Here is a 26,315-nt window from a genome sequence, read left to right on the forward strand (position 1 = left end):
TTGTCGATGTTGGAGTACCCCTCCGCAGAGCGGAAAAGTGCGGCATTTCACCTCTGCGAATCCCGGGTTGGGAAAATTGCTGTCACGTGTGATGCCGATCTTTTTCGTGACCGTTTTGTCGAGTTATATTCCGTTGCTAGTGTATTATTCATGTATTCAATCCCGTGAACTCATCTCGCTAAATACTCATTGATATTCTTTCGATTCTAGCTAATTTGTTGATTATTATCTATTCTTTTATTCTATCTAACCCGTAGAGTATGGTTTTATCGCACTTCCTCATGTTTTTTAGATGTAGTTGACGCTAACGTAAGAACGGAGAAAAGAAGTTGTTGTTCGAGAGGTTATGCTGATCGAACCAGCGGGTTGGAAGCGAGTTAGAGCACTTAATATCTTTTGTTGTAGATCGATGTAAAATAGTAGGTAACATGAATAGACGAGCTTCTCGAGATCCAATATTATGCTGACGCCCAAGAACGTTTGCAGGGAGTCTTCCGGCGTCTGACGGCGTGGCGAGTACTTGGTCCTGGGTCTTAACAGTGTGCAGTGAGATGATCCGAGGCGCGGGTGTCGACAGCACCAGGGAGAGGGGCGACGCTCCGTTGCCGCTCACCTCGAAACTGGCGGGAGACAACCCATCAAACGTACGTACAGTAGTAATTAACACGGACGTAGGAGGGTAGTCATCTTCCTCGTGCTGCAGAGGCGTGGGAGGCCTCCGGCCGGTCGACGGTGGAAGGAGATGGTCGTCGTCCGGAAGGCATTTGTGTTTGCGTTGCGTTCGAGCTGGAGCCAAAGATCAAATCGAGCGGGGCCGTAGCAGCGTAATACTCCATCTTGTCCAAGTGGCCGGACGATGACGCTCGCGGAAAGGTGGCGCCGGAGTAGTTCCTGACCGTTGGGCGACCTGAGATCCTCTGAAGCGAGGCCCCTGCTGTTGGTGACCTTGGGGATGAGGCTAGCTAGGATTGGTAGTCCAAGCCCGCCCACCAATGGACGGAGCGCTCCGTACATGTACGTGTCCATCAACGCGCGCAGAGCTGTCATCGTCGTGGAGCGCGGTCGAAGGATCAGGGACGTGAAAACGATCCTCTCGGCGACATACGCGATAAGACATAGCCGCGCGCGCCGAAGGTGTGCTCAATCGGCCGCGCGCCAGGATTTCATCAGAGGAGTGGCTCTTGTGCTGGAACTGCACCGGCTTGTGTGCAGGCAGACATCGGCGTCCTTGCGGCATGGTCCACGGCGCGCAACGGCGGCCTCTATCCGGCGGTCAGCAGCTGCCACGATCTTCATTGAAGAAGGCGCCGGGGCGCCGGCAGGTAGCGGCCGGGAAGCTTTCTTCACCACCAGCTGCCGCCGCGCTGCCCCATCGAGGACGCCGTCGGCTTCATGGCCGGAGCAGCCGGCCGGGCGGCCACACGTGAGGAGACTGGCGCGCGACACTCTCAGCGCCGATCGAGCACGACTTGCCTTCTTGGACATGTACGTAGCTGTTTGCAGTTGACGACGGCTGGCGTGGACTATGTGTAGATGTAAGTGCAGAATATGACCTTTTTTCCATAAGAAAAAATTCTTTTTTCGGCAACCAATAAAAACAGCTAGATTTCCGTCCATGAGCTTGAACTGGAACCGCTAGTTGACGTTCTCGATCGTGGCCGTGCAGCAGCTCCTCCTCGCCCACGTGGGCTTTGCTTCAAGTGCCCTGCATGTCAACGCATCCATCCATGCTCACTCAAATACAAAACGCGCTCCATTACTGATAATGTAGCTCGCTCCAATTCTGATGAATATAGCTAGCTGGCCATGGAGGAAGGCGTTTTGGCACCTGGAGCCGGAGCATACGCGATCGCGCCTCCCGGTTTATTATTCTATATACATATATGCTTACGTACACAGTTGTTTCATAGAAAGAAAAAAAACGGACCTTTTGTCGTCTCGAGACGAAATTCGGTGTAAAAATGATTTTCATCATATGTTTCTTCAAGTCATACTTGTTCTACTCTTCAACTACCTATAGCTACTAGTAATCCTTTCTTTCCTGTGTAAAAAAGGGAAAATAAAAGGACCAGGAATTTGAGTACGTGCATGTACGATTCCCGCCCAGGTCAGAATCGATTAGATAGGACGGTGCATGTACGATTCTCACGTACAACGTCTCGATTTTCTCATAAACTACTAAAATACTAGCTCTGGTCAATGTGGGACCCATCCCATTTGTAGAAGCCGTATGTGTCTCCTTGATTTTATTTTACTTTTAATATGGTAAAGGCCTAGAAGGGCCTAGATGCAATATATATAAAATATTCTCAGTGGAGTTAAAAGTTACAAAAAGGACTCTTAAAAGGGAAAAAAATTACATTGCAATCCCCACAATATGTGCACTAAGGACCCTAAACTGAACACGGAAAAACACGAGCAGATCCCTTCGTCTCCATGGTTGTTGGGACTCCATCGACGACCGCCATCTTCATCGCCGGAGACGCCAATACTTGGGAGGGATGCCGTCGTGAATCCATCAAGGGGCCTCTGCCTTACAGGTTGAATTGATGCCAACATCGGGATCTGGAGCGGCTGCCTAATCAGCCGGAGATCATGGTAGTAGATCATGTCTGTCATGTGGTAAACTCCAAACTGCAGCTCGAGGCTCACCCCCTCCGGATCCATATATCTATTCATTGTTCTGCTCTTCCTGCACACCACCATGGCCAGCAAGAAGAGGCATCCCCCGTACCTTGACTCCCTGACCGAGAGACAACCGCGCTTATTGAAGGAGCCCACCATGAGAATCTTTTTTTCCTTCCACCTTGGAAGTTTATCGGAAAAGCTCATGGACAACCGTCCGGTGTCCGCCGGACCACCAAAATGGAGAAGCTCGATTTTTGAGCCTTATTTTCGGAGATCCCTGAGGCTGTCATCCTCACATGCAACATCCCTTGCCACCAAAGAAGTGTAGCGAAGAGGGTAATCCCCAAGACACACCAGATCCGACCGACGAGATCCGGTGATCTCTACTCGAAAATGCCATATAGGACACATAGTAACGAACCGGTGCGTAGCGTAGGGCTCCAGGAGGGAGGCGACATCTCAAACCCATCTAGGGTTCCGTCCTCTCACCGGTGAAGCCGTCGATCTGCTCCGCCTCTAGTGGCCTTAGGGTCTTGGAGGTGTGGTGGAGCATGGTAGCTCGCTGGCGGGAGGGTTCTTGTTCTTTTTAGGTTGTTTTTCAAAGTCTTCTACGGGATGATGGGGCGGCGGCTACATTCTGATGGCAGAATAAGGTCCTCTCCATCCTATCCTCGCCCGATGGTGCTCCTTATGCCAGCGAAAGGGTGCATGGAGTCTTGTGTCCGGTGGATATCCTGGGATCCGGCCAGTCTTCGTGTCCGCGGGTGTGGTTATAGCTAGGTTTGGCTATTCTGATCTAAGGTTCTCATCATTGGGGCTGGTTGATGCTCTGCTGATTTGGTCCTTTGGCGTCTTAGCACGGCAACCTCCCGTCTTTCTACTACAACAAGCTCTACTTCGACAAGCTTTGCCCGGCTCCGGTGATGGAGGTGCGAGAACGGCGGTGTGACTTTGGCTCGCTCTATAGTGTTTGTAGCTAGTCTCCATTGGGTGGTCCAAAGACTTTTTTGTTTTTTTTATTACTTTTGGTGTTCTTTATACTATTGATGATGATTAATAGATCGGTGCTCTCTTTTTTGAAATAAAAGTTCAAGGAGAGAGAGAGAGAGAGAGAGAGAGAGAGAGAGAGAGAGAGAGAGAGAGAGAGAGAGAGAGAGAGAGAGAGAGAGAGAGAGAGAGAGAGATAGGTGTGGAGTGGAAGAGATAAGCTTGTGAAACAGTGTCTTCTTGATGGAGTCGCTGGATCCAGCCATGCTGAACACCTAGGCTATTACGGAGCGTTGTCATTGTACGAGATCTAGCACAGGTTGCAGCGTTAATTCTGTAGTGCGATGTACTCCAGGTGTACATTGTGTACACTGATGTAAGCCTGTTTAGATATTTTAAAAGAGGTTAAATGCAAACCAAAATAAGTGAACATAGGCAAACTAGATAAAAACTAAAGTAAGTGGATGTACTAAAGAGGTAGATAACATCTTATGAAAGAGCGGGAGGGAGTAGATGTGGAGAGACTAACTAGAAAAGGGCCACGTCAAAATTCCAAGTTGTATATGGAGCGGGGTGGATGATTCCCCGTGAGATCGATCGTTTCCGTCAGCACGCGCGTACGTACGTAGACACCTACGTATATATACGTGAGAGCTAGGTAGATAAAAACTTGTCGCGAGGTGAGATGGAGTAGCGACTTAGATTTCCCGTCTGCAATAAATAAATATTATAATTATATGCAGCAGCCGGGCGCAAGAGGGCGAATGAGAAAGCAAAAAAAAAAAAAAAAAAGAGAGAGAGAGAGAGAGAGAGAGAGGTTACGAGTGTATATTCATGGCAAAACCCAGGAAAAAAGTATATATGTTGGGGATGTACGTGGCATACGTACAGGCGCAGCAGCGATGCGTGAGCTTCAAATCCAGGAAAAGGCGTGCGCGTCGGTTGGTTAATTTGGCTACTAGCTGGAGCCAGGCTGGCAAACTCATTTACGTGACCGAGAGCGACATGTGGACCCCATCGTGATCGAGCGAGGTGCATCGAGGCTGGTCGGCGCAGATGGCTCCCATGCTGCATCGAGTCTGGACGCCCAACACAGGTGCCTTTCCGTACAGTGTGGCGAGCATGCTCGCACAGGCAGTGGATGGATGGTTGGTTCCGCGCAGGTCCGTCCTCGTTGCCGCGGTTCGCAAGCGCCACCTACGGCGGCACCGGAGCAAACACACTATTTGACCCGCCGCACAGGAGCAAGCAAGGTCGTCTCCAAGCTGGCCTACACCGACCAGTTCACGTGCCTCGACAAGGCAGCCATGCTTACCCCTGAGGAGGACGTGCTCTGCGCCGACGGGAAGACGCCGACGGACCCGTGGCGGCTGTGCACTATGCAGCAGGTGGAGGAGGTGAAGTGCTTAGCGCGGATCATCCCAGTGTGGTCGTCGGGGATCGTCTACTTCGTGGTGGTCACCCAGCTAAGCACCTACGTCGTCCTCCAGGCGGCGCAGACCGACCGCCGTATCACCGCCAGCAGCAGCTTCCAGATCCCGCAGGGCTCCTTCGTCGTCTTCGTGATGCTCGCTCTAACTCTCTGGATCCCGGTGTACGACCGTCTACTCGTGCCGCTGCTCCGCCGGATCACCAAGCGCGAGGGTGGCATCACACTGCTCCAGCGGATCGGCATCGGAATGGTGCTCTCAGTGGTCACCATGCTGGTGGCGGCGGCGGTGGAGCGCCGCCGCCGTCGGATCGGTCCGGGATCGCCGATGATGTCGTGCTTCTGGCTGGTGCCGCAGCAGGTCGGGCGGGCCTGTCGGAGGCGTTCGCCGCCATCGGGCAGACCGAGTTCTACTACCGGCAGTTCCCGAGAACATGCGAAGCGTCGCTGGGGCGCTCTACTTCCTTGGCTGGGCACTGGCGAGCTACGCCAGCGGGCTCATGGTGACCATTCTGCACCGGACAACGGGATGGCTGGCGCAGGACCTGGACGAGGGCAGGGTGGACCTGTTCTACCTTGTCACCGGTGTCATCGCAGCGGTCAACCTCGTCTACTTCGTGGCGTGCGCACGGTGGTACAGGTTCAAGAAGTCAGATGATGACCACACCGGCTCCGGCGCCGGCGACGCCGGCCTCGACGAGAGCCCGAAGAAAGCGGCGAATGCAGCGCCGGTTTAGTCATTTAGTTTAGGGCCTGCCCGTCGAGGCTCAGAGATGGATATGCATGCATGCATAGTGGTATATACTTATCGGTTGTGGTGAATCCACCTATTGTTGTGGTCTATACAGATTCGAGATTATTATAAAAAGGTCAGCAGATCTGAGGAAATAATCAATACTCCACACGAAAGCAAAAGCGGAACAGATCGAGTAGTCAGCTAGCTCCCATTTTGACTATAAAATAATCATCACAAATGTATCAACAACAAATATAAATGAATCTATTATCAACATCATCAGACACACATAAAAATAATTTGAAATCCATGTTGCATAGCATATAAAATGGTTCACGATCGACATAGTTCAACAGAATCATATATGAAATGCAGATTTCAAAGCATAAAATAGTTCATCGAAATAGTTCACCACAAACTCGTAGTTCTTCGACCTAGTCCATGCATCATTGCTATTGTTGACCTCATGAGCTTGCACATGTTCCTCCATGGTGTCGGTGGGGACATAAGATTGCCGCCACTCATGCCACCTATGCTGCCGCTGCCCCTGCAACCTCCAAAGTGATGTCAGCTGTGGTACCTTTAGTGCCGTCGGCCATGGCTCCTCCCATTTCTCCACTGAATCCGCCAGCCATGCCACCGCGCCATCTCACATGGCTTGGCCCATAGCACCCATAAAGGTACCCATGACACCTCCCATTGCTCCACCGAATCCACTCATTCCACCTCATCTTGAAAGTCATCTTCATAGTTTGTCTCATATTCTTGCAATGGATTGGTATACTCTTGTGATGCAAAATTCATGTGTTGCACAAACAACTCATCATCGAAACTGCATATATAGATGCAAAAAAAATCAAACAAACATAATTGCATTAAAAAGGTGCTAAAAATAATAGAAAAATGTATACTATACCTTTGCGACATATCATTGATGACGTACGATGAGTCCTGGAGGAGGAAACACGTGATCCTCCTCTTCACTCATGGACAGGAACGATGGAGGAGGTGGCACAAGGGGCTTCCTATTGGGGAACACGTATGAAAAAAACCTACACATAACCAAGATCATATGCAAGAGGGGAGGTAACAGATCATACTCTCGTAAATAAACCTAGTGGAATTAGTCGATGACGTGGTTGATGAAGTCATGAGTCGATCCCCCAACTAGTGTGCTCTAGTCACGAGAAGATGTATTATCCCACGAACACTCCTATAATAAAATATTACACGCGCAACACCTCCACATTATCTACATGTACGTGATCAGCAACACCATGTCGAAATGTGATCAAGCACACTGTTGAAGTGGGAATGTTCCGATGAAGATCCGGCAGTGCTTCCGCGAGCCCGATTAGATAATATCTAGGAGGGAGTAATCTCGGGCAGCACTCGGTGAAGAAGGGGAAGTAGACCACCGCGTCGGTCCTCCGTTCACGTCTGCTAGGGCGAGAGCAAGAGGTGGAGTGGTACGGTGGTGGTGGCTGGCGGCAACGCGCTAGGGCGGCGGTGGAAGGGGCAGCGCGATGACTATGGTTCGGGAGAGGGGATGGTCAGCTTGGCCTTAGCGGGCCCCTCTCATCCCCTTTATTTAGGAGGTCCGACGGCTCTGCCCCCCTCCCCGAACCAACTTAGTGGGGTTGAGACGGTGTCCGGATGGACTCCTCCCCCTAAACCGACGTAGGGGGGACATTGGAGTCCAAACCGAGTCAACTGGGGAGAGTCCAAGCCTTGAACTCTTCCCTCCCCCTGGGTGCATTTTTTGAAGAATGTTTACCTTGCGTTTTTGAATGAGTAGTGATAGAGTCCAAGCAATTTTTAGATGAATATTGAAGTTTTTGGAGGACTATAGCTATTGTTTGTGTTGCTACATTTTCGGAGTTGTTAGTTCTATCTTTTGTGAAACAGAAACTATGAAAAGCTCCAGATTACCTTGAATCATGTGTTTTCGAGATGTCATGGGGTATCTAACTTATTCCTTTACGTTTCTGTTTTGTTGCATGCATCATCTTATTTCGTCCAAACCCGTACCCCACCAATAACTTCCTTTAGTTGTCACTTACAAAAGATGAAAAGAGCTCAGCTCAGTAGCATTTTTGCAACCGATTCACAACACCGAGTAAAATCAACAAAAGATTAAAACTGAATAGAAGGATATATTACAACATTGTGGGATACCGTAGGCGGGTTTGCCACCGCAGGTGGGATACTGGTGACATACCGATGTCTGCTAGCAAAGGGGGTACGGTACACCGCCAATAAGCTATTATGTACTAGTGGAAGCCGCATGTCCCCGTGGATTTTTCGACACAATTTTTTTCCCAAGTGTAATTTACTTTGTTTGCCGAGTGTTAGTTTTGGCCTTGTGTACTTTTGAGATTTCACCGAGTGCTTTCCTTTGCCATGTATGTTACCTATATTCCTCACTATTAGACGACTTCAAATAGGAGATTCAGTTATAATCTCTGGAAGCAAGTGTGAAGGAAGCCTTTTACTGTCACCTTAACTAAAAGTTGGTGAAGACCGTGTATATGCCTCTTTTTTTGAGAAACACATTACAAACATAGACACTCACATACACACGCATACACTCATCCCTAGGAACGAACACACGCACACCCTACTCCTATGAGCACCTCCGGAAGACTGAGCCGGCGGATTGGATCCTAAAATTGACGAAGTCACCACAGGCGCCTCATTGTCGACGGGAACGTCGCCTCCCACTGAATAAATATTCCTCCTTTATAAGACACACAGATATCAAACCTGGGGTTTGAACTCTGGTGGACTGGGGTACAACCACCCTCCTAACTACCCAACCCCAGGTTGATTCTCGTATATGCCTCTTGTCTATGTAAGACACAACATAGTGCAGCAGCGGACATCTAGAAAAGAAGGGGGCCTTAGAAAATATGCTGAAAGCAACAAAGTGGTGGAAATTTCTTTTTTTGAATTCTGATTTATGGGATTTTGCCAATTGCATTTTCTTTGCTGAGTACCTTGGTAAATTTTTCCATGTGGGGATTTTTTTGTCGAGTGTCACACTCCGTAAAGACTTTGCCAAGTTCCGGTCTTGTTACATTTCCACCAAAAAATAAATGATGGTAAGTGCGATTATATGTTGTGTGTACATCACCCCCAATTAGTACAGTTTGGACTCAGGCGGCATTGTCTTATTCTATTGCACAAATATTGTACAGTACATATTATCTTGAGAGCATAGAAAAAAATGTTGTTGGTCCTTTTTGTTGTTGTTGTTACTGGCTGACAAACAAAGTGGGCCTGCAAAGCCTCATGGACCTTACAGCCCAACACAGTCCATTTAGGTAATACATATTTTAACTGTTCATGGTATGGGTATCTATTGCAAAACACTTCCGGGAAGACGGAATCGAGCACATGAGGTGTTGCACCCCTCACATAGACTGTGTTTCCTGATTTTCTAATACCCGCACACTTTTCCTTTTTTGTGATATGTTGTTTTTATGTTAAGCGCACACATAATATTCTAAAGATATTTCATTTTGAAGTTCAGAATCTCGAAATAAATACACGAATAACATTCGTGACCATGCATCGGTGGAAAAATCCCACCAAAACTTACTATTGGGATACTTGTCAAGTATGCCCACCACATGCCGCAATTAGAGAGAAATCAAACAAATATTTGCAAACTTCGGTTTTTTTATAGTGATTATTGTTAGAATCTAGCTATGTAGATAGCCATCTTCTTAGATAAGCTAGCATGTTGATGTGTTCATTCCATGGACAACAAACCATACTCTTATCGTATTACATATAGAGAAAATATTAGGCTAGTTGCAGATCTGATATTATCATGCAATAATGCCAAATTAAAACATGCATATATATATGTAGCTATATTGGTGGTGATAATTAAGCACAAATATGCTTCTCAACACTAGCAAATGTAGCTTTGGATCATTTTTCCGCAAGCTTATGGAAGGTCATGGCCACGCCATCCACTGGCTTCGGGTGGGGAAGGTAACTAATCTCTGCATCAGGATTTAGCAACTCCCATCTGAAATAATGGAGGGCAAACTCTCAACCACATAACATAATATCAACAAATACAATTTATGTCATATGCATATTGAATGCAATTGGGTATCTAAATTAGTGTTGGCTAGCCCGTACTTACTCATAGCCGATGGAGAGGTGATGAAGCATGATGGTGAGTTGCAGCCTCGCGAGCATGTTGCCTGCACAAACCCTATAGCCTCCTCCGAACACCTGGTACGTGCCTGGCTTGGCCGGCTCCCGCATCATTCGGGCGTCAATTAACAATTCCGTATGGTTGTCATCATTAGCTGATTCATTCATGATGAACATGTAAGATTACACGCACATATTTTGGGAAACAATACTTATTCTACTTACGTCCCATCTGTCGTGTTGAAGGTGAGGGGATCTTGGAAGTTGTTGGGGTCGGTGTGCAACGACCTCACCCACACCAGAACTGGCCATCCCTTTGGTATGGTGTACCCGTTGTACTCCACGTCCCTCTTCGCGACACGATGCGCCATCGGCGCGATGTTGGCCATCCGGATTGTCTCCTCTACCACTTTCGCTGTGTACTTCATCTTCGGGATGTCGTCATGTGTGATGAAAGACAAGCCACCTTTGCTTTCGCTCATCGCCAAATTCTCCTCCTGCAAATCACGAGAGATTAGTTAGATATGATCCCTTTCTATTACCATATGCTTATCTGATTGGAGTTATATTGCTGGCTTACACGTAGCTTGGCGAGAGTGTCGGGGGATTTTGCTAGGTGGTAGGTGGCCCATGTGATGGCGCTGGCGGTGGACTCGTAGCCGGCGACGACGAGAGAAACAATATTGTCCACCACCTCGTCATCGCTTAGCTTCTTCCCCTGCTCGTCCTCCATCCGCATGAACCCACCCATCACATCGTCATCCTCGGCCTTGGTTACCATGGTTTTCTTCCTCCTAGCATGCAGTTCCTCACGGAACACCGCGTTGAGCTTCCGCCGGCACTTGCGAGCGTGATAGAACGCTGTGCCTGGAAAATCCAAGGGAAATGACCTAAGGCCAGCAACCAAGTTTCCGAACCACTCGTCGATCTTCTCCGTTAGGGGTGATGGTTCCATGCTTATGAACATCATGCGGATGTTCGCGAACGTCACCTGCATGCATACGTGAACAATTGTTTCTCTAGATAAATCGGGATAAAATATATTTGACTACCTATAAATGGTAACTTGTTCTTACTTTCTTGATCTCGGTGGCGGCGACGATGGTGCCTTTGTCGGACCAGAAGGCAAGTGCAGCCACAACCCGCGGCTGCACAACCGCGGCGATGGTCCGGAGCGACCTGGGGCTATTGATGGTGGCGAGGATGAACCCACGGAGCCTGGTGTGGGTGGCGCCTTCGACGTTGACAACGGAGGTGTGGCCGACGAGCTCCGGCTCGGGCCAATGAACTCCGAAGTTCTCGGGGACTGAAGCACGAATTTGTTGGCCGCCGGCGTGCAGGCGATGATGGTGGGGGAGCCGAACAGGTGCGTCCGGTACATCCCCGCCGCCTTCCCGTACGCGTTCTTCTTGGCGCCGATGAACTCGTCGGGGCGGCGCGCGTGCTTGAAATACCAGAGCAGTGAGAGCGTCTCGCCGAGGAAAGGCACGCCCATGTGCCCCGGCGGCAGGCTCTTCTTGCCGTGCTTGAGGAAGAAGGCGGCGCGGTACCACGCGCGTCGGCGGCGTGCCGAAGGCGAGGAAGAGGAGCGGGACAGCGCCCAGCAACCATGCCCACGAGATCGCCATTGTTGCAAACATATCGCTAGCTGATAAACTGATGCTATATTCTACGTGCTCCGGTGATTTCTCGAGAAGTCGTGATCCTGCCTTGGAATTTGGAGACAATGGATCGACTATATATACAGCTAGTGTGGATGCCGGGTGGCTGATTCTTTCTGCCGCTCCACGCAGGTGGGAACAAAACCCTAATTGCCTAATTAAATCTCGCCTATTGTGTTTGGCGCATATGTGATTACGTGCGTATTGATGCATACATAAGTGCTCCCTTTGTGTTACTCAGAACTAAGTTCCAAAGTCTCCGAGTGACCACATGCTTACAGCAAGTTTAATAGTAGAGCTAACGAGCTCGCTATAAGTTAAGCGTCATATCATATATAGTCAACCTAGAGTCAACATGTACAATAGTGAGCTATAAAATTGTACTACCTTCGATTCAAGAAATAAGGCGTCCTCGTTTTACGTGCTTTTTGTTTGACCAAGAATTACTTCAAATATATAAAGATTGTTTGTATGAAATTAGCAACATTAGAAAGTGCTTTTAAATACGAATCCAATGATACTAATTACATATAATATAATCAAGATTGTGTTGCTCAATTTTTATGGTCAAAGTTCGTCTTAAAATACACGTGCGCCTTTATTCTTGGGACGGAGGTAGTACTATTTTAACAATGCCACTACAGGAATGGGGCTATATGCCGAGGGCCGGGAACCCTCGGTGTAGTATGCTTTGGCCGTCGGCGTAGGCTACGCCGAGGGCCGCCCTCGGCATAGCTCCTCGGCGTGTAAGTCCCTCGGCAAAGCCACTATCGCCCGTCGGCGAAGCTCCGGCCCTCGGCGTAGCACGCTACGCCGACGGCAAAACCCTCGGCATAGACTTTTAAAAAATTCAAATTTCCCGTTTCCAAAAAAATTCAAAAAAAAATCGAAAAAAAAATATTTTTTCCTATATGCCGACGGCAAAACCCTCGGCATAGACTTTTAAAAATTTAAAAATTTTAATTTCTTTTACACAATTTTTTTTCTTTTTTCTTTTTCTTTTTTTTACTTGTTTATCTTTCACCCAATACACTTTTAACTCTAACTTCACTTAATCTTATGTCAAATTACAATGATGGTTAAATTTCCCAGTCGGTCACCCATCCTCACACTACTCCAGCCTCAGCACGCTTAACTTCTTGGTTCCATTCGGATGAGCTTCCATTATAGAATTGACACGTCTTGCTGATAATAGTAGCATATCAACCCTATTAACCATTGAACCGTGATGCACACTTCTTTATTTTTGAATCCCAAACAATTACTTAAGTAGACAACAATGAATATATATAAGTAATAATAATATTGAATTCAAATAAAAATAAAATGATTTTATTTTTTGGTCTTTTTTCTATTTAATATTGAATACTTAATATCTTTAAATCAGAAAATCAAAATTCCACAAATAATATGTCTAAATCGATCAGAAAAATGAGAGGAATCTAAATATAACATCCATATCATCATTTGAACCTAAAAATTAGAGGAATCCAAATATGACGCCCAATTTGCCATGTGGCCAAAACAGCCCCCTCGCGAGATGCGAAATGGCCGTATCGGGCGGGCTGGTGCACCGTTCGCCAACACGCTAAACGAACAAAAATTAGCACATAAAGTGATGTGTTATAGATCTAAAAAAAATTGCGGAGTTTATTAAGCGACGGAAAGTGTACCCCTAGTTCAAATCCGGTCAGTTTCCAGCGGTTCGGCGGGACACCGCAGGAAGCCGCATGGATTCCCACATAGCTAGCGCACATATGGCATGTGATATGTGGTGTGAAGGCGGTGTCCTACCACTATGCGGAGGTCTCGCGCAATACTAAAATGCGCCCCATGTAGCTGCTTCACAAAATAAACCCGTTTTGGCACCCCGAAAATGAAAAAACCATCTCCCATGGGTCGGATTGGAAATCCGCTCCCGGGGCCTGGCTTCCCATCCCAGGGACCACGCACGTGCCAAATATGGCCTCGTTCCGACAAACTATGCGGTGTCACGGGCCGTTTCCTACTCATTTGCCCTAAAAGCCATAGAACTCCGGACGTGATAGCCCTGTTTGTGAAGAGTTTTCCAAAATAATTGCCGTCTCCTAATTCCGACTTTTGGAGTGGTTATTAGGACACATAAAATGACGCCATGCTGCTCCGTGGGATTTTCTGACTTCGTTTAAATTGCCATTTGGCCAAAACGGACCCCCACGGAGATGCGGTATGCCCTGACCGAGCGCGGCTGGTGCACCCGTTTACCATCGCGCTAAACGGAAAAAATTAGCACATAAAGTGATATGTCATAGACCTAAAAACATTTTTCCCGGAATTTATTAAGCGACGGAAAGTGTAGCCCTAGTTCAAATCTGGTCACTTTCCAGCGGATTCGGCGGGACACCGCAGGAAGCCGCATGGATTCCCAGAAAGCTAGCGCGCACATATGGCATGTGATATGTGGTGCGAAGGCGGTGTCCTACCACTACGCAGAGGTCTCGCGCAATACTAAAATGCGCCCCATGTAGTTCCTTCACACAAAAAAACTCGTTTTGGCACCCCGAAAATGAAAGAACCATCGCCCATGGGTCGGATTGGAAATCCGCTCCCGGGACCTTGCTTCCCATCCCAGGGACCACGCACGTGCCAAATATGGCCTCGTTCCGACAAACTATGCGGTGTCACGGGCCGTTTCCTACTCATTTGCCCTAAAAGTCATAGAACTCCGGACGTGATAGCCCTGTTTGTGATGGGTTTTCCAAAATAATTACCGTATCCTAATTCCGACTTTTGGAGTGGTTACTAGGACACATAAAATGACGTCATGCGGCTCCGCGGGATTTTCTGACTTTGTTTAAATTGTCATTTGGCCAAAACGGGCCCCCACGGAGATGCGCGCTGGTGCACCCGTTTACCATCGCGCTAAACGGACAAAAATTAGCACATAAACTGATATGTCATAGACCTAAAAACATTTTTTGCGGAATTTATTGAGCGACGGAAAGTGTAGCCCTAGTTCAAATCCGGTCACTTTCCAGCGGATTCGGTGGGACACCGCAGGAAGCCGCATGGATTCCCGCAAGCTTATCGCGTACATATGGCATGTGATATGTGGTGCGAAGGCGGTGTCCTACCACCACGCAGAGGTCTCGCGCAATACTAAAATACGCCCCATGTAGTTCCTTCACAAAAAAACCCGTTTTGGCACCGAAAATGAAAAACCATCGCCCATGGGTCGGATTGGAAATCCGCTCCCGAGGCCTTGCTTCCCATCCCAGGGACCACGCACGTGCCAAATATGGCCTCGTTCCAACAAACTATGCGGTGTCACGGGCCGTTTCCTACTCATTTGCCCTAAAAGCCATAGAACTCCGGACGTGATAGCCCTGTTTGTGAAGGGTTTTCCAAAATAATTGCCGTATCCTAATTCCGACTTTTGAAGTGGTTACTAGGACACATAAAATGACGCCATGCGGCTCCGCGGGATTTTCTGACTTTGTTTAAATTGTCATTTGGCCAAAACGGGCCCCCACGAAGATGCGGTATGGCCGTACCGGGCGCGCTGGTGCACCCGTTTACTATCGCGCTAAACGGACAAAAATTAGCACATAAAGTGATATGTCATAGACCTAAAAACATTTTTTGCGGAATTTATTGAGCGATGGAAAGTGTAGCCTTAGTTCAAATCCGGTCACTTTCCAGCGGATTCGGCGGGACACCACAGGAAGCCGCATGGATTCTCAGATAGCTAGCGCGCACATATGGCATGTGATATCTGGTGCGAAGGCGGTGTCCTACCACTGCGCAGAGGTCTCGCGCAATACTAAAATGTGCCCCATGTAGTTCCTTCACAAAAAACATGTTTTGGCACCGAAAATGAAAAAACCATCGCCCATGGGTCGGATTGGAAATGCGCACCCGGGGCCTTGCTTCCCATCCCATGGACCACGCACGTGCCAAATATGGCCTCGTTCCGACAAACTATGCGGTGTCACGGGCCGTTTCCTACTCATTGCCCTAAAAGCCATAGAAATCCGGACTTGATAGCCCTGTTCGTGAAGGGTTTTCCAAAATAATTGCCGTATCCCAATTCCATCTTTTGGAGTGGTTACTAGGACACATAAAATGATGCCATGCGGCTCGCGAGATTTTCTCGACTTCGTTTAAATTGCCATACGGCTAAAACGGGAACACGAGAACATATAAGAAAGTGATTGAATTGTTTCTATGTTAACATGTTACTGTACATGATTCAAATATGCATGATTTTGATATAAACGGATAGAGGATGTTTTTCTGAACATTTTGATACCTCATACGCATTTTTCTGACATCATATGAATTAGTTATGATTTTTACAAAATTAGACAAATTTGAAAAATGGCCTACGCCGAGGGTGGCCGTCGGCGTAGCCTGTCTACGCCTAGGGCCAAAGATATGCCGAGGGCTGCCCTCGGCGTAGAGGTCGCTACGCCGACGGCCACGTTTCGCCGAGGGTCGAAAGGGCAGGCTGGCCTGGCCGGGTCATACGCCGATGGCCCCGACTTTTGGCCGTCGGCGTATGGCACGGCTCTCGGCATAGCCTCCCATTCCTGTAGTGTGCATGACATACATTTCACTCTCAAAAAATGTCTAGGAGCACGTGCTAGAGCTAGCTCTTGCATTAGAGCTCACTCATCTTCTCTCTCATCTCTTTCTCCTCCAACTAAGTAACGATATATTATTATAATCCTTATATCCAGCTGACTATGATTTATTGTACTTACTCTTATATTTAGAAAAGTCGAAGGACCGGCATCTCTGCTGAATATGCTGAATCAAACTTGCTACAAACGACGTGTGTACAAGAAACGCTGTGAGTATTTTTGCATATTTCATACCATACGTACTAGCAACTACAACAAAGCTCCACATCGAGCGCATGATTGGTGCTTAACCGAACTTTACGTGTACGTTCGTTGCTTCTTATGTAATAAGTTGATAATAAAAGTCCACTTCACGGGCGGCTATTTGATTGAACCATTGTAGTAGGCTCGAGATGTTCCAATTAAGACCAAGATGCCACGTATGCAGATTCTCGATCAAGTTGCTCTGGGTTGTCCGCCTAGAGAGAGTGACCAAAACCAAATACGGTGCGTCGTGTAGCTGTAAGGGAGTGTTTGGTTGCCTGCAAATAGCCTAACCATATATGTTAGCTGGAAAAAACCGAAGAGCTTGCTTTGTTCGATGAGTCTGATCAACATTACATTAAATATAAAAGCGCGTGTACCAAATAGGTTTTAGTGGGCACACTATGGCTCGTACTTACCTTTTCTTACTATTAAACTGGAATAGGCGGTGTTGGCCGGTAGGTTAAGAAGCCGGAATAAAATTTCGTACGTCAAATAAACTGATGGCTTGTCCTTCCGGTTCGTGATAAAAACCGTAGCTCGCCCTTTTATAGCGGAAGTCTATGTCTGACCCAGTAAAGACTGGATCGAGTAGGCATCCGTATCGAATACGTTGTCTCGTACAAGTCGGCGCTCCACGCCACCGCAATCTCTCCATATCTTGTAGCACTCGTCCCTCAACACGAAAATCTAGGTGGCCGGATTGTGAGAAGCTTGATCGATCCTGGTGATATTGCTCGAAGGAAGATCGTCGAGTTGCCGATGCTTTTCTACGGCTTTCCCTGCACCAGGATAAGATCGTCAAGTTGCCGATGCTTTTCTACGGCTTTCCATGCACCAGCAAGCCACACGTCGACTGTGATGACCTCACCTGATTTGGGAGAGATCGCACAGAAATTCAAGAAGGGGACGAGTGGAGGAAGCAGGGATGAGGAAACAATAGGGATGATATTTTAGAATTCGGGTTCTATTTCATCGATGTCGTCTTCTACAACGAGTTGTAGCTATATAGCCAACACACACCACACTTCCAATTTCGATTGGCCAAGAACATGCACTCTCATGGACAGGGGCCGGCGGCCACATCGGCGGCACCAACGTTCAGATGTAATGACCTTCTCCGCGAGATTTTCCTCCGTCTCGGCTTGCCCCACTTACTCGTCTATGCGCCTTCGTCTCCAAACGATGGCTCATCCACGCCTCTGACCTAGTGGTCCTCCGCTGCTTCCACGACCGCCACCTGCCCTGCATCCTCAGCTTCTCCACCAACTACCCACTTTGCACATACGAGTTTGTGCCGCTCCTGCAGCCTTTGAAGCTCGCCGCCTTCTCATGTCATGTGGCCTCCTCATGCAACGACACCTTCGTCGCCCGCCTCCGAGTCTTGTACGTCTACCACACCCGGAATTGCCGCCTTGTTCCCGAATTAGCCCACCATGTAGCATCGGAGTATTTCATCATCAACCATGATCTAAGCTACGATCGCATACAATAGACACTACTACGGAAAATTCTATCACCATAGTACCTTTTTTTGCTACCGCTGAGGTACGCCGCTAATATCACCCCAGCGGCTGCCGCTGACCCACTAGCACAGTACGCTAGCGATGGTGGAGATATCGCTAGCATACGGTTAGGTACGCCACACGGTGACATGCGATTGGATCTCGGCCTCCCTGCCTTACTCGTCGGCGCCGTCGCTGATCGCCTCGTCTCTGTGGCCTTTAGGCCATGGAGGCGTGGTGGATCTCGGCCCTCGTAGGTGAGATGGCTCCGCCCCCTAGTTTGAGGGCTTCGTTTTTCGTTTTTAGGGTCAAGGTTTGTAGGGGCGACGCTCAGGTGGTGGTGGTGGCGTCTCGTGCAATACGGTCTCCCCAGCTTCAACCCCATCTCGACGACAATGTCGAGAGGCTTGTGGGGAGTGGTGTGGTCTTCGAGAATTTCGTCTGGCTGTGGGGATCTTCGGATCGTCAAGGAGCTTCATCGACAGTTCTTCCTTCTTCTTCGTCTCTCGGATGGATGTAGTCTTTTTGACCCGTTCGGGGACTTCCCGTCAGCAACCAACAACGTCATTTCGACTTAGGGAGGAGCGGCGGCGCGCCATCGACACGGTCTGGAGGTTGAAGATGAAGGGCTTCTCAAAGATCTCGTTGTAATTTTCATTTTTGTTGGGGGACTTTGTACTGTTCGTTGTTTCTTTCCAGGGCCTGCAATGGCTGTCAATAATAGGAATAACCACACCAGTAAGCTAGAGAAAGACAAGCCTAAGAATCAAAAAACGAATAATATAAATGTAGATAGTGCATCTATGACCCAACAAGGTCCATATCGGACCCATTCGGTAAATGTGACTACCAGATCCCTTTATAAGGAAGTCCGGGAGATGCGTCGCAAACTGGAGAATCTGGAATTCAAGAAACACATTACCCATTTATCGTTCAAGGTGCCGGAGGAATTTTCCACCTAGGGTATGGCTGTCAAGTCCACTCTGAAGCTCGTGGATACTGGTAACATGCTGGACCAGAGTGTGCTCGATGCCTTGCTTGTCAGGCTTCGGTCGATGTACCAAGCCAGTTGTTCTACACAAAGGAATGTCGTATACGCTGATCCTCTCCACTTCAACACGGAGAACATTGTGACAGTTGAAGGCATGGATATGATGGTAGAGTTCCTACACAATGCACTTCAAGTTCATAAGGACAAGAAATATGATAAGGGGTGGCCCGATCCTCCCAGTAAGCAACGGTGGTGACGATGATCACGGGATGAACACAGCGGAGATACACGACGATGAAGTGGAAGATAACTTGTATGACGCAACGAGATCTCTCGATTGGTCCCTGTCGCCAATGCAACAGCTTTCAACCCTGCAAGATATTCGCAACTCCACACACTTGCGCATGTAGCCACCGACCACGAAGCGGTAAGTTGCAACCGTCTAATTTCCAATGGAACAGCAGATCACACAAGACTTTTTCAGGATCTACACCAAATCAAGGCAATATGGTGTAGGGATTCAATAGAGTTGCAAAGCAATCAACTATGAACTAGGGTTTATCTTAAACGTGGTCTAAAACTAATTGGGGCGTCCTGGGCACTTATATAGGGGTTCAGGACGACCTCAGGTCGAAAAGATACAAAAATACGACCCAGAATAGATCTGGTCGAGACAGACTCGGACTCGGCCGGCCTGGGGGCCGGTAGACCGGGCCTGGGACCCGGCCGATCCGGTTCAAACCGGGCCAGGCGTCGGGTGGTGACCGAACGATGGTTCGGGCATACTAGATAGTGTCCGGCTGGCACAAGCGCCACGTCCGGTTTCGACCGGACGGATCCGGCCTGGCAGCCGGTCGGACCGGGCCTAGTATTGATTATGCACTAACCCTCTAATAAGATTATTTTGAGTTTGGTGTGGAGGAAGTTTTCAAGGATCAAGAGAGGAGGATGATACAATATGATCAAGAAGAGTGAAGAGTCTAAGCTTGGGGATGCCCCCGTGGTTCATCCCTGCATATTTCAAGAAGACCCAAGCATCTAAGCTTGGGGATGCTGATACGTCCAAAACGTATCTACTTTCCCGAACACGTTTGCTATTGTTTTGCCTCTAATTTATGTATTTTGGATGCAACTAACACGGACTAACGCTGTTTTCTGCAGAACTGTTCTGGTGTCTCGTTTTTGTGCAGAAATCCAACTTTCAGGAAAATCCTCGGAATTTATGCAGAAGGTCCTATTTTCCCAGAATATTGGCGGAGCCAGAAGGGCAAGCCAGGTGGGGGCATGAGGGCCCCACACACTAGGCCGGCGCGGCCCAGGAGGGGCCCGCGCGGCCCTAGTGTGTGGTGGCCTCGGCTGGCCCCCGACGCCCTCCTTCGGACTACTTATTGCCTTCAACCTAAAAACGCACGGGAGGAAGTCGAAGTCGCCAGAAACCCTCCAGAACGCCGCCACATCGCGAAACTCCATCTCAGGAGCCAGAAGTCTCCGTTCTGGCACTCCGCCGGGACGGGGAATTGGAGGAGATCATCGCCATCATCACCACCGACGCCTCTCCATCGACCAGCCATGTTTCCCCCATCCATGTGTGAGTAATTCCCCCGCTGTAGGCTGAAGGGGATGGTAGGGATCGGATGAGATTGGTCATGTAATAGTATAAGATTGTTAGGGCATAGTGCCTAGTGTCCGTAATTGGTACTTTGATGATATTGTTGCAACTTGTTATGCTTAATGCTTGTCACTAGGGCCCGAGTGCCATGATCTCAGATCTGAACATGTTATTATTTCATCATGATATTCATTGTTTATGGTCTTACCTGCAAGTTGTATACACATGTCGCTGTCCGGAACCAATGGCCCCGAAGTGACAGAAATCGGGACAACCGGAGGGGATGGTAGTGATGTGAGGATCACATGTGTTCACGGAGTGTTAATGCTTTGCTCCGGTACTCTATTAAAAGGAGTACCTTAATATCCGATAGATTCCCTTGAGGCCCGGCTGCCACCGGCTGGTAGGACAAAAGATGTTGTGCAAGTTTCTCATTGCGAGCACGTATGACTATAATTGGAACACATGCCTATTGATTGCTTTGTACTTAGACACCGTTTTATTATTATCTGCAAATGCCCTGCTTGATTGTTACATGAGTTTCTCTCATCCATGCAACGCCCGTTCATCCGTCCCCGTGCCTACAGTATTTTAATCCTGCTGTTTACTATAATCACTGCTGCTGTCTTTGTTACTCTGCTGCTGTTATTTCACTACTGCTACTGCTATAAAATCATACTCTTCGATAAACTCTTGCGAGCAAGTCTGTTTCCAGGTGCAGCTGAATTGACAACTCCGTTGTTAAGGCTTTCAAGTATTCTTTGTCTCCCCTTGTGTCGAATCAATAAATTGGGTTTTACTACCCGCGAAGACTGCTGCGATCCCCTATACTTGTGGGTCATCAAGACTGTTTTCTGGCGCCGTTGCCGGGGAGCATAGCTTTATTTGGAAGTTCACTTGGATTGGTATTGTTCGCTGCAAATTCTCCATCATGGGTAAACCTTGCGATACTAAGGTCGCCATATTACCATCCACTACAAGAAAAGGTACAACTCTTAGTACCTCTGCTGCTCTTGATTCACCATCTGTGATAAGTAAACTTGTTTCACCACCACATGCTTCAAATGCTGATACTTCTGCTGAATCTGAAAATTCCTCTTATAATTTTGATGATGCTTCTGCTGTGCTTGATAATGATGGTTCGTTAGGATCTTTTCTAGATGCTACAATTGCTAAGTCTAGACAAATTGAAAATACTGAAACTCCTAATGAAAATGCTGCTACACCTGTTAATTCACACTAGATCTGTTGAATATTCTGGTGATGATCTTGATGAAGATTATGTGGAACTTGATGATGATTTTATTGAAAAATGCAATGCTACTACTGATGCAAGAAAAATTAAAAAGTTGCTTGCAGAACATGCTTTGTTAGATATAAAGCTGTCTCCTGATCCTAAATTTGCCACATCTCCTATAAACATTAAGGATAAGGATTATGATTTTTCTCTTGATCTATCTCATATAGCTATTGTTGAGAAAACACCCTTTTGGTACTGAAAAAGAAAGTGATGTTGAACACATGATTGAGCTATCTACTCTGAGTAGCTTGTTTTCTGATGATGTTAAGAAGCGTACTTACTTTGTTGCTAAAATCTTTCCATTCTCATTAAAGGATGACGCTAAAACTTGGTATAATAGTTTGCCACCTGATTCTATTAAAAGTCCAAAAGAATTGCTTGATGTTTTCTTCAGGAAATACTTTCCTGCTAGTGCTCAACATATTGCTTTGCGTAGAATTTATAATTTTGACCAGGAAGATGGAGAGAAATTGCACGAGGCTTGGGCGAGATTTTGCTCTCTTATTAGAGCTACGGCTTTGAACATGATTTGGAAAAGCATGATTTACTTGATATATTTTATAGTGGACTAACCATTGAGTCTAGGGCATACCTGGATAGTTGTGCTGGTTGTGTTTTCAGAAAAGAACTCCAGGGGCAATATTTGAAGAATTATTGGCTAAAATAGGCCGGAATCATGATGATTGGACTACACACAGACCAACCCCGACACCGATATTGAAGAAGAGGGGTATGATTAAATTAAATGATGAAGATATGAGGGAAGCCAAGAAGTCTCTTAAGGAGAAGGGTATTAAACCTGAAGACGTGAAGAATTTACCTCCTATAGAAGATTTATGTAAGATAACTCCCCCTTCATCAATGATTGAGGTACACTCTCTTCAACGCTTTACTAGGGAAGATATTCCGTATTCGAAACCTCCTGCTCAATGCTTAGATGAGTTTGATAATTATATTGTTAAGCAAGAAAATTTTAATATGAGAGTAGAGAATCATTTAATGGAAAATTCTCGAGCTATTAGTGAATTGCATGGTATTGTGGAGAGAACCTCCAATGATGTTAAGATGCTTGTTAAACATTTTCATATGGTTCAAACTCAAATTGATCAACTCACTAAAGTGCAAAATGACTTGTTGGGAAATAATTCTAAAGAAAAACATGCTTATGAAGTAACAACTAGAGGTGGTGTTTCTACCCAGGATCCACTATATCCTGAAGGACATCCCAAAAGAGTTGAACAAGATTCTCAACGAACTAAAACTAGTGCTCCATCTAAGAAAAAGAAAAAGAAACATAAGAATGTTGTAGAATCCTCTGAACCTGTTAATGATCCTAATAGTATTTCTATTTCTGATGTTGAAACTGAAAGTGGTAATGAACAAGATAAAGATAATGATAAGAATGATACTCCTGATAAAGAAGAGGTTGAAGAAGAACCTGAAAAGCATGTTAAAAACAAAAAGTATACTAAAGAAGATTTTATTGCTGAGAAACATGGTAATGAAAGAGAACCTTGGATTCAAAAGCAAATGCCTTTTCCTGCTAAGAAATTAAAATCAAAGGAAGAAGAACACTATAATAAATTTTGTGATTGGATGAAACCTTTATTCTTGCAAATCCCTTTGACTGATGCTATTAAATTGCCTCCTTATTCAAAGTATATGAAAGATATTGTCACTAACAAAAGGAAAATTCCTAATGAGGAGATTTCCACTATGCTTGCTAATTAATCTTTCAATGGTAAGGTTCCAAAGAAGCTTGGCGACCCAGGTATTCCGACTATTCCTTGTTCTATTAAGAATAATTATGTTAAAAGTGCTCTATGTGACTTGGGAGCCGGTGTTAGTGTTATGCTTTTTTCTCTTTATAAGAGACTTTACTTAGATAAGTTGATACCTACTGATATATCTTTGCAAATGGCTGATAAATCTACTGCTATTCATGTTGGTATATGTGAGGATGTTCCTGTTCAAGTTACTAATAACTGCTTGATATTAACTAATTTTGTTGTGTTGGAAATGCCTGAAGATGATAATATGTCTATTATTCTTGGGAGACCTTTTCTTAACACCGCAGGGGCTGTTATTGATTGCAATAAAGGAAAAGTTACTTTCAATGTTGATGACAAGGAGCATACCGTTTATTTTCCCAAGAGGATTGAGAAAGCATGTGGAGTTAATACAATTTCAAATGTGAGAACTATCAAAGTTGGAACTATCGATTGTCCTATATATGAGCCTAAAGAAGAATATCAAACTCTTGTGATTGGATCCATATCAATACAATTCAAGGTAACATGATTGATTTGAGGTTTATTTCTTCTTATGCTATGTAAAATTTATTTGGTGGCAAGACTTGATCAACCTTGTTAACAAATACTTTTTATATGCATAGAGGAGGTAAACAACATCTCTTTCTTCCTCCACTTGTTCTACTTGCTGTAGCACTCTTGTTTTGTAAAGTTCCTTAGTTAGTTAGAGATTTCAAAAAATTTCCTAGCCAGTAATAATAAACTTAATACCCAGAAATGTGCATTTTTCAAAGTTTTCAAAAATTCACAAAAATTATACGTTGGTCCTATTTTTCGATGAGGCACACAGGAGCACACTGGGATGACCGGTGGGGCACCCAGTGGCACCCCACAAAGTCCGGCGCGGCCAGCAAGGGGGGCGCACCACCCTGGTGTGTGGGTCCCCCTTTGCCCCACTTCATCATCCCTTCCTCCCACTTTCTTCTCTCTCCCAAAAAAACTCGCACCAGGTTCCTCTCACTCGCGTTTTTGCTCACGAGCTCCAGATTTCTCGATCTCTTTGCTCAGCCCAGATTTACAATGCCGAAATTTAGCACATTTGCTCTCCGGTATGTGACTCCTTCAATTATCCAAGTAGAATTTTATTTGGTGGAGTATATCTTGAATATCTTGCTGCTGTAGGTAACATGTTTAGTGAGCTTGCATGCTTGTTCTAAATGGTAGAAATTAGTTTTGATGCATGTTTAGTACTCTAGCAAGTTCCTATGGTAGTTTCCCTCAATTATATGACACCAAATCAAATTTTATATTGTCTGTTGAAAAATTTCAGAAAATGGAAGGGAGTAGGCACCAACTCAACCAACAAGAATTGGAGGTGCAACAAGTTATGAGAGTTCACCGTGAAGAAGGAGTATACCCCACTTACTACCCGTGCGTGGATTTTATGAGTAGTGCAGGAATCTTGCAAGATGTTCAAAGTCTAATCTCTCGTGCAGGGTTGGTTGATTTTGTTGATGGTGAACCATGCCAATATGCAAAACTGACTATGTCTGTAGTGCAGGATTTTAAAATCAATTGGTCGCGATCTAACCCCATGGTTCAGTACAAAATTTATAATAAAACTGTCAACTTGCCATTCAATGATTTTTGTGCAGCAATCAGAGTGCCGCAATGGGGATCATGCGAGAAGATAAGAGGATCGCCGCAAGAGTTCTTGGACCTTTTCAAGATGATTTGTCATGGAAGAAGCTTCTCAGAGGATGGTGGTAAAATCAGTAGCATTCAACTCCCAGCTATTCGCTACTTTGCTTATTTCATCACCAAGTGCGTTCTAGCAAGAAAGAATGGAAGTAAAATATCTATCCAGGATTTAGCCTTTCTAGCTGCTGCATTACAAGGTGATAAGACTTATAACTTGGGTGCTTTGATAGCCAACAGACTTGCTACTAACCGTGAGAAGGGAGGAATTTGTGGAGGTCTCATCGCCTCTCGTTTATTAGCTATGCATGGTGTGGAACCTCACCACCTTGATATTCAACTTCCCATAGAGAAACTTGATATAGTCTCCATGATTAAGCATGAATTTGTTTCTGATTCATCTAATTTGAGCAACCTATCTTATAGAATAACATTTTACAAGAAAGCTTGGATAATAACTAAGAAAACTGAAAAATTAGTAGGATTGCCTGCACCTGCTCTGTTTAACCTTGATTCCAGGGAGGATTGGTCAGTCACGGATAGTTTGCTATCCGCGCCGTCGCCAAGCGTCCAAAGTCTTAAGTCGCGAATATTCACGCGAGCGCACGCGCTATGTGTGTAGTGCAGCCCTAGTGTTTCTAGTATTTTATATGTGTACACCAACTTCCCTTATAAGTTGCTCCAAACAACCTTATCTAAGCGAGGTGGGACTAAAAGATGGCATGCATGGTTGTTTTCTGGCTACCCATGTGCTCTTTTCTGCTGTTGGGTAGAACAAGGCCTTTTGTGCCAATCATGCATAGCATGGGCCTTATCTGGACTGTGCAGTTCGGCTAGCCATAGTGGATTTAGTACTCCAGTGGTGCATGCATGCATGTAAATGATTATCTTCATGGATTATTTTTTATTTTTCTGGACATGGAAGCTGCTATCGACGGAAGCTAGTTAGCTAGTTATCTTTCTTTTTTCCTCTGTC

The 26,315-nt window shown here is 46.3% G+C and overlaps 2 pseudogenes; one reads left to right on the plus strand and one right to left on the minus strand.

Annotated features, from left to right (window-relative positions):
- Positions 1-4,833: 4,833 nt before the first annotated feature.
- Positions 4,834-5,935, plus strand: LOC127303256 (protein NRT1/ PTR FAMILY 2.11-like; annotated as a pseudogene).
- A 3,737-nt stretch (positions 5,936-9,672) lies between these two features.
- On the minus strand, positions 9,673-11,584 carry LOC127303255 (ent-kaurenoic acid oxidase-like; annotated as a pseudogene).
- Positions 11,585-26,315: the final 14,731 nt, after the last annotated feature.

The sequence above is a fragment of the Lolium perenne genome, chromosome 5, assembly GCF_019359855.2.
Source record: "Lolium perenne isolate Kyuss_39 chromosome 5, Kyuss_2.0, whole genome shotgun sequence".
In the NCBI taxonomy this organism is placed as follows: domain Eukaryota; kingdom Viridiplantae; phylum Streptophyta; class Magnoliopsida; order Poales; family Poaceae; genus Lolium; species Lolium perenne.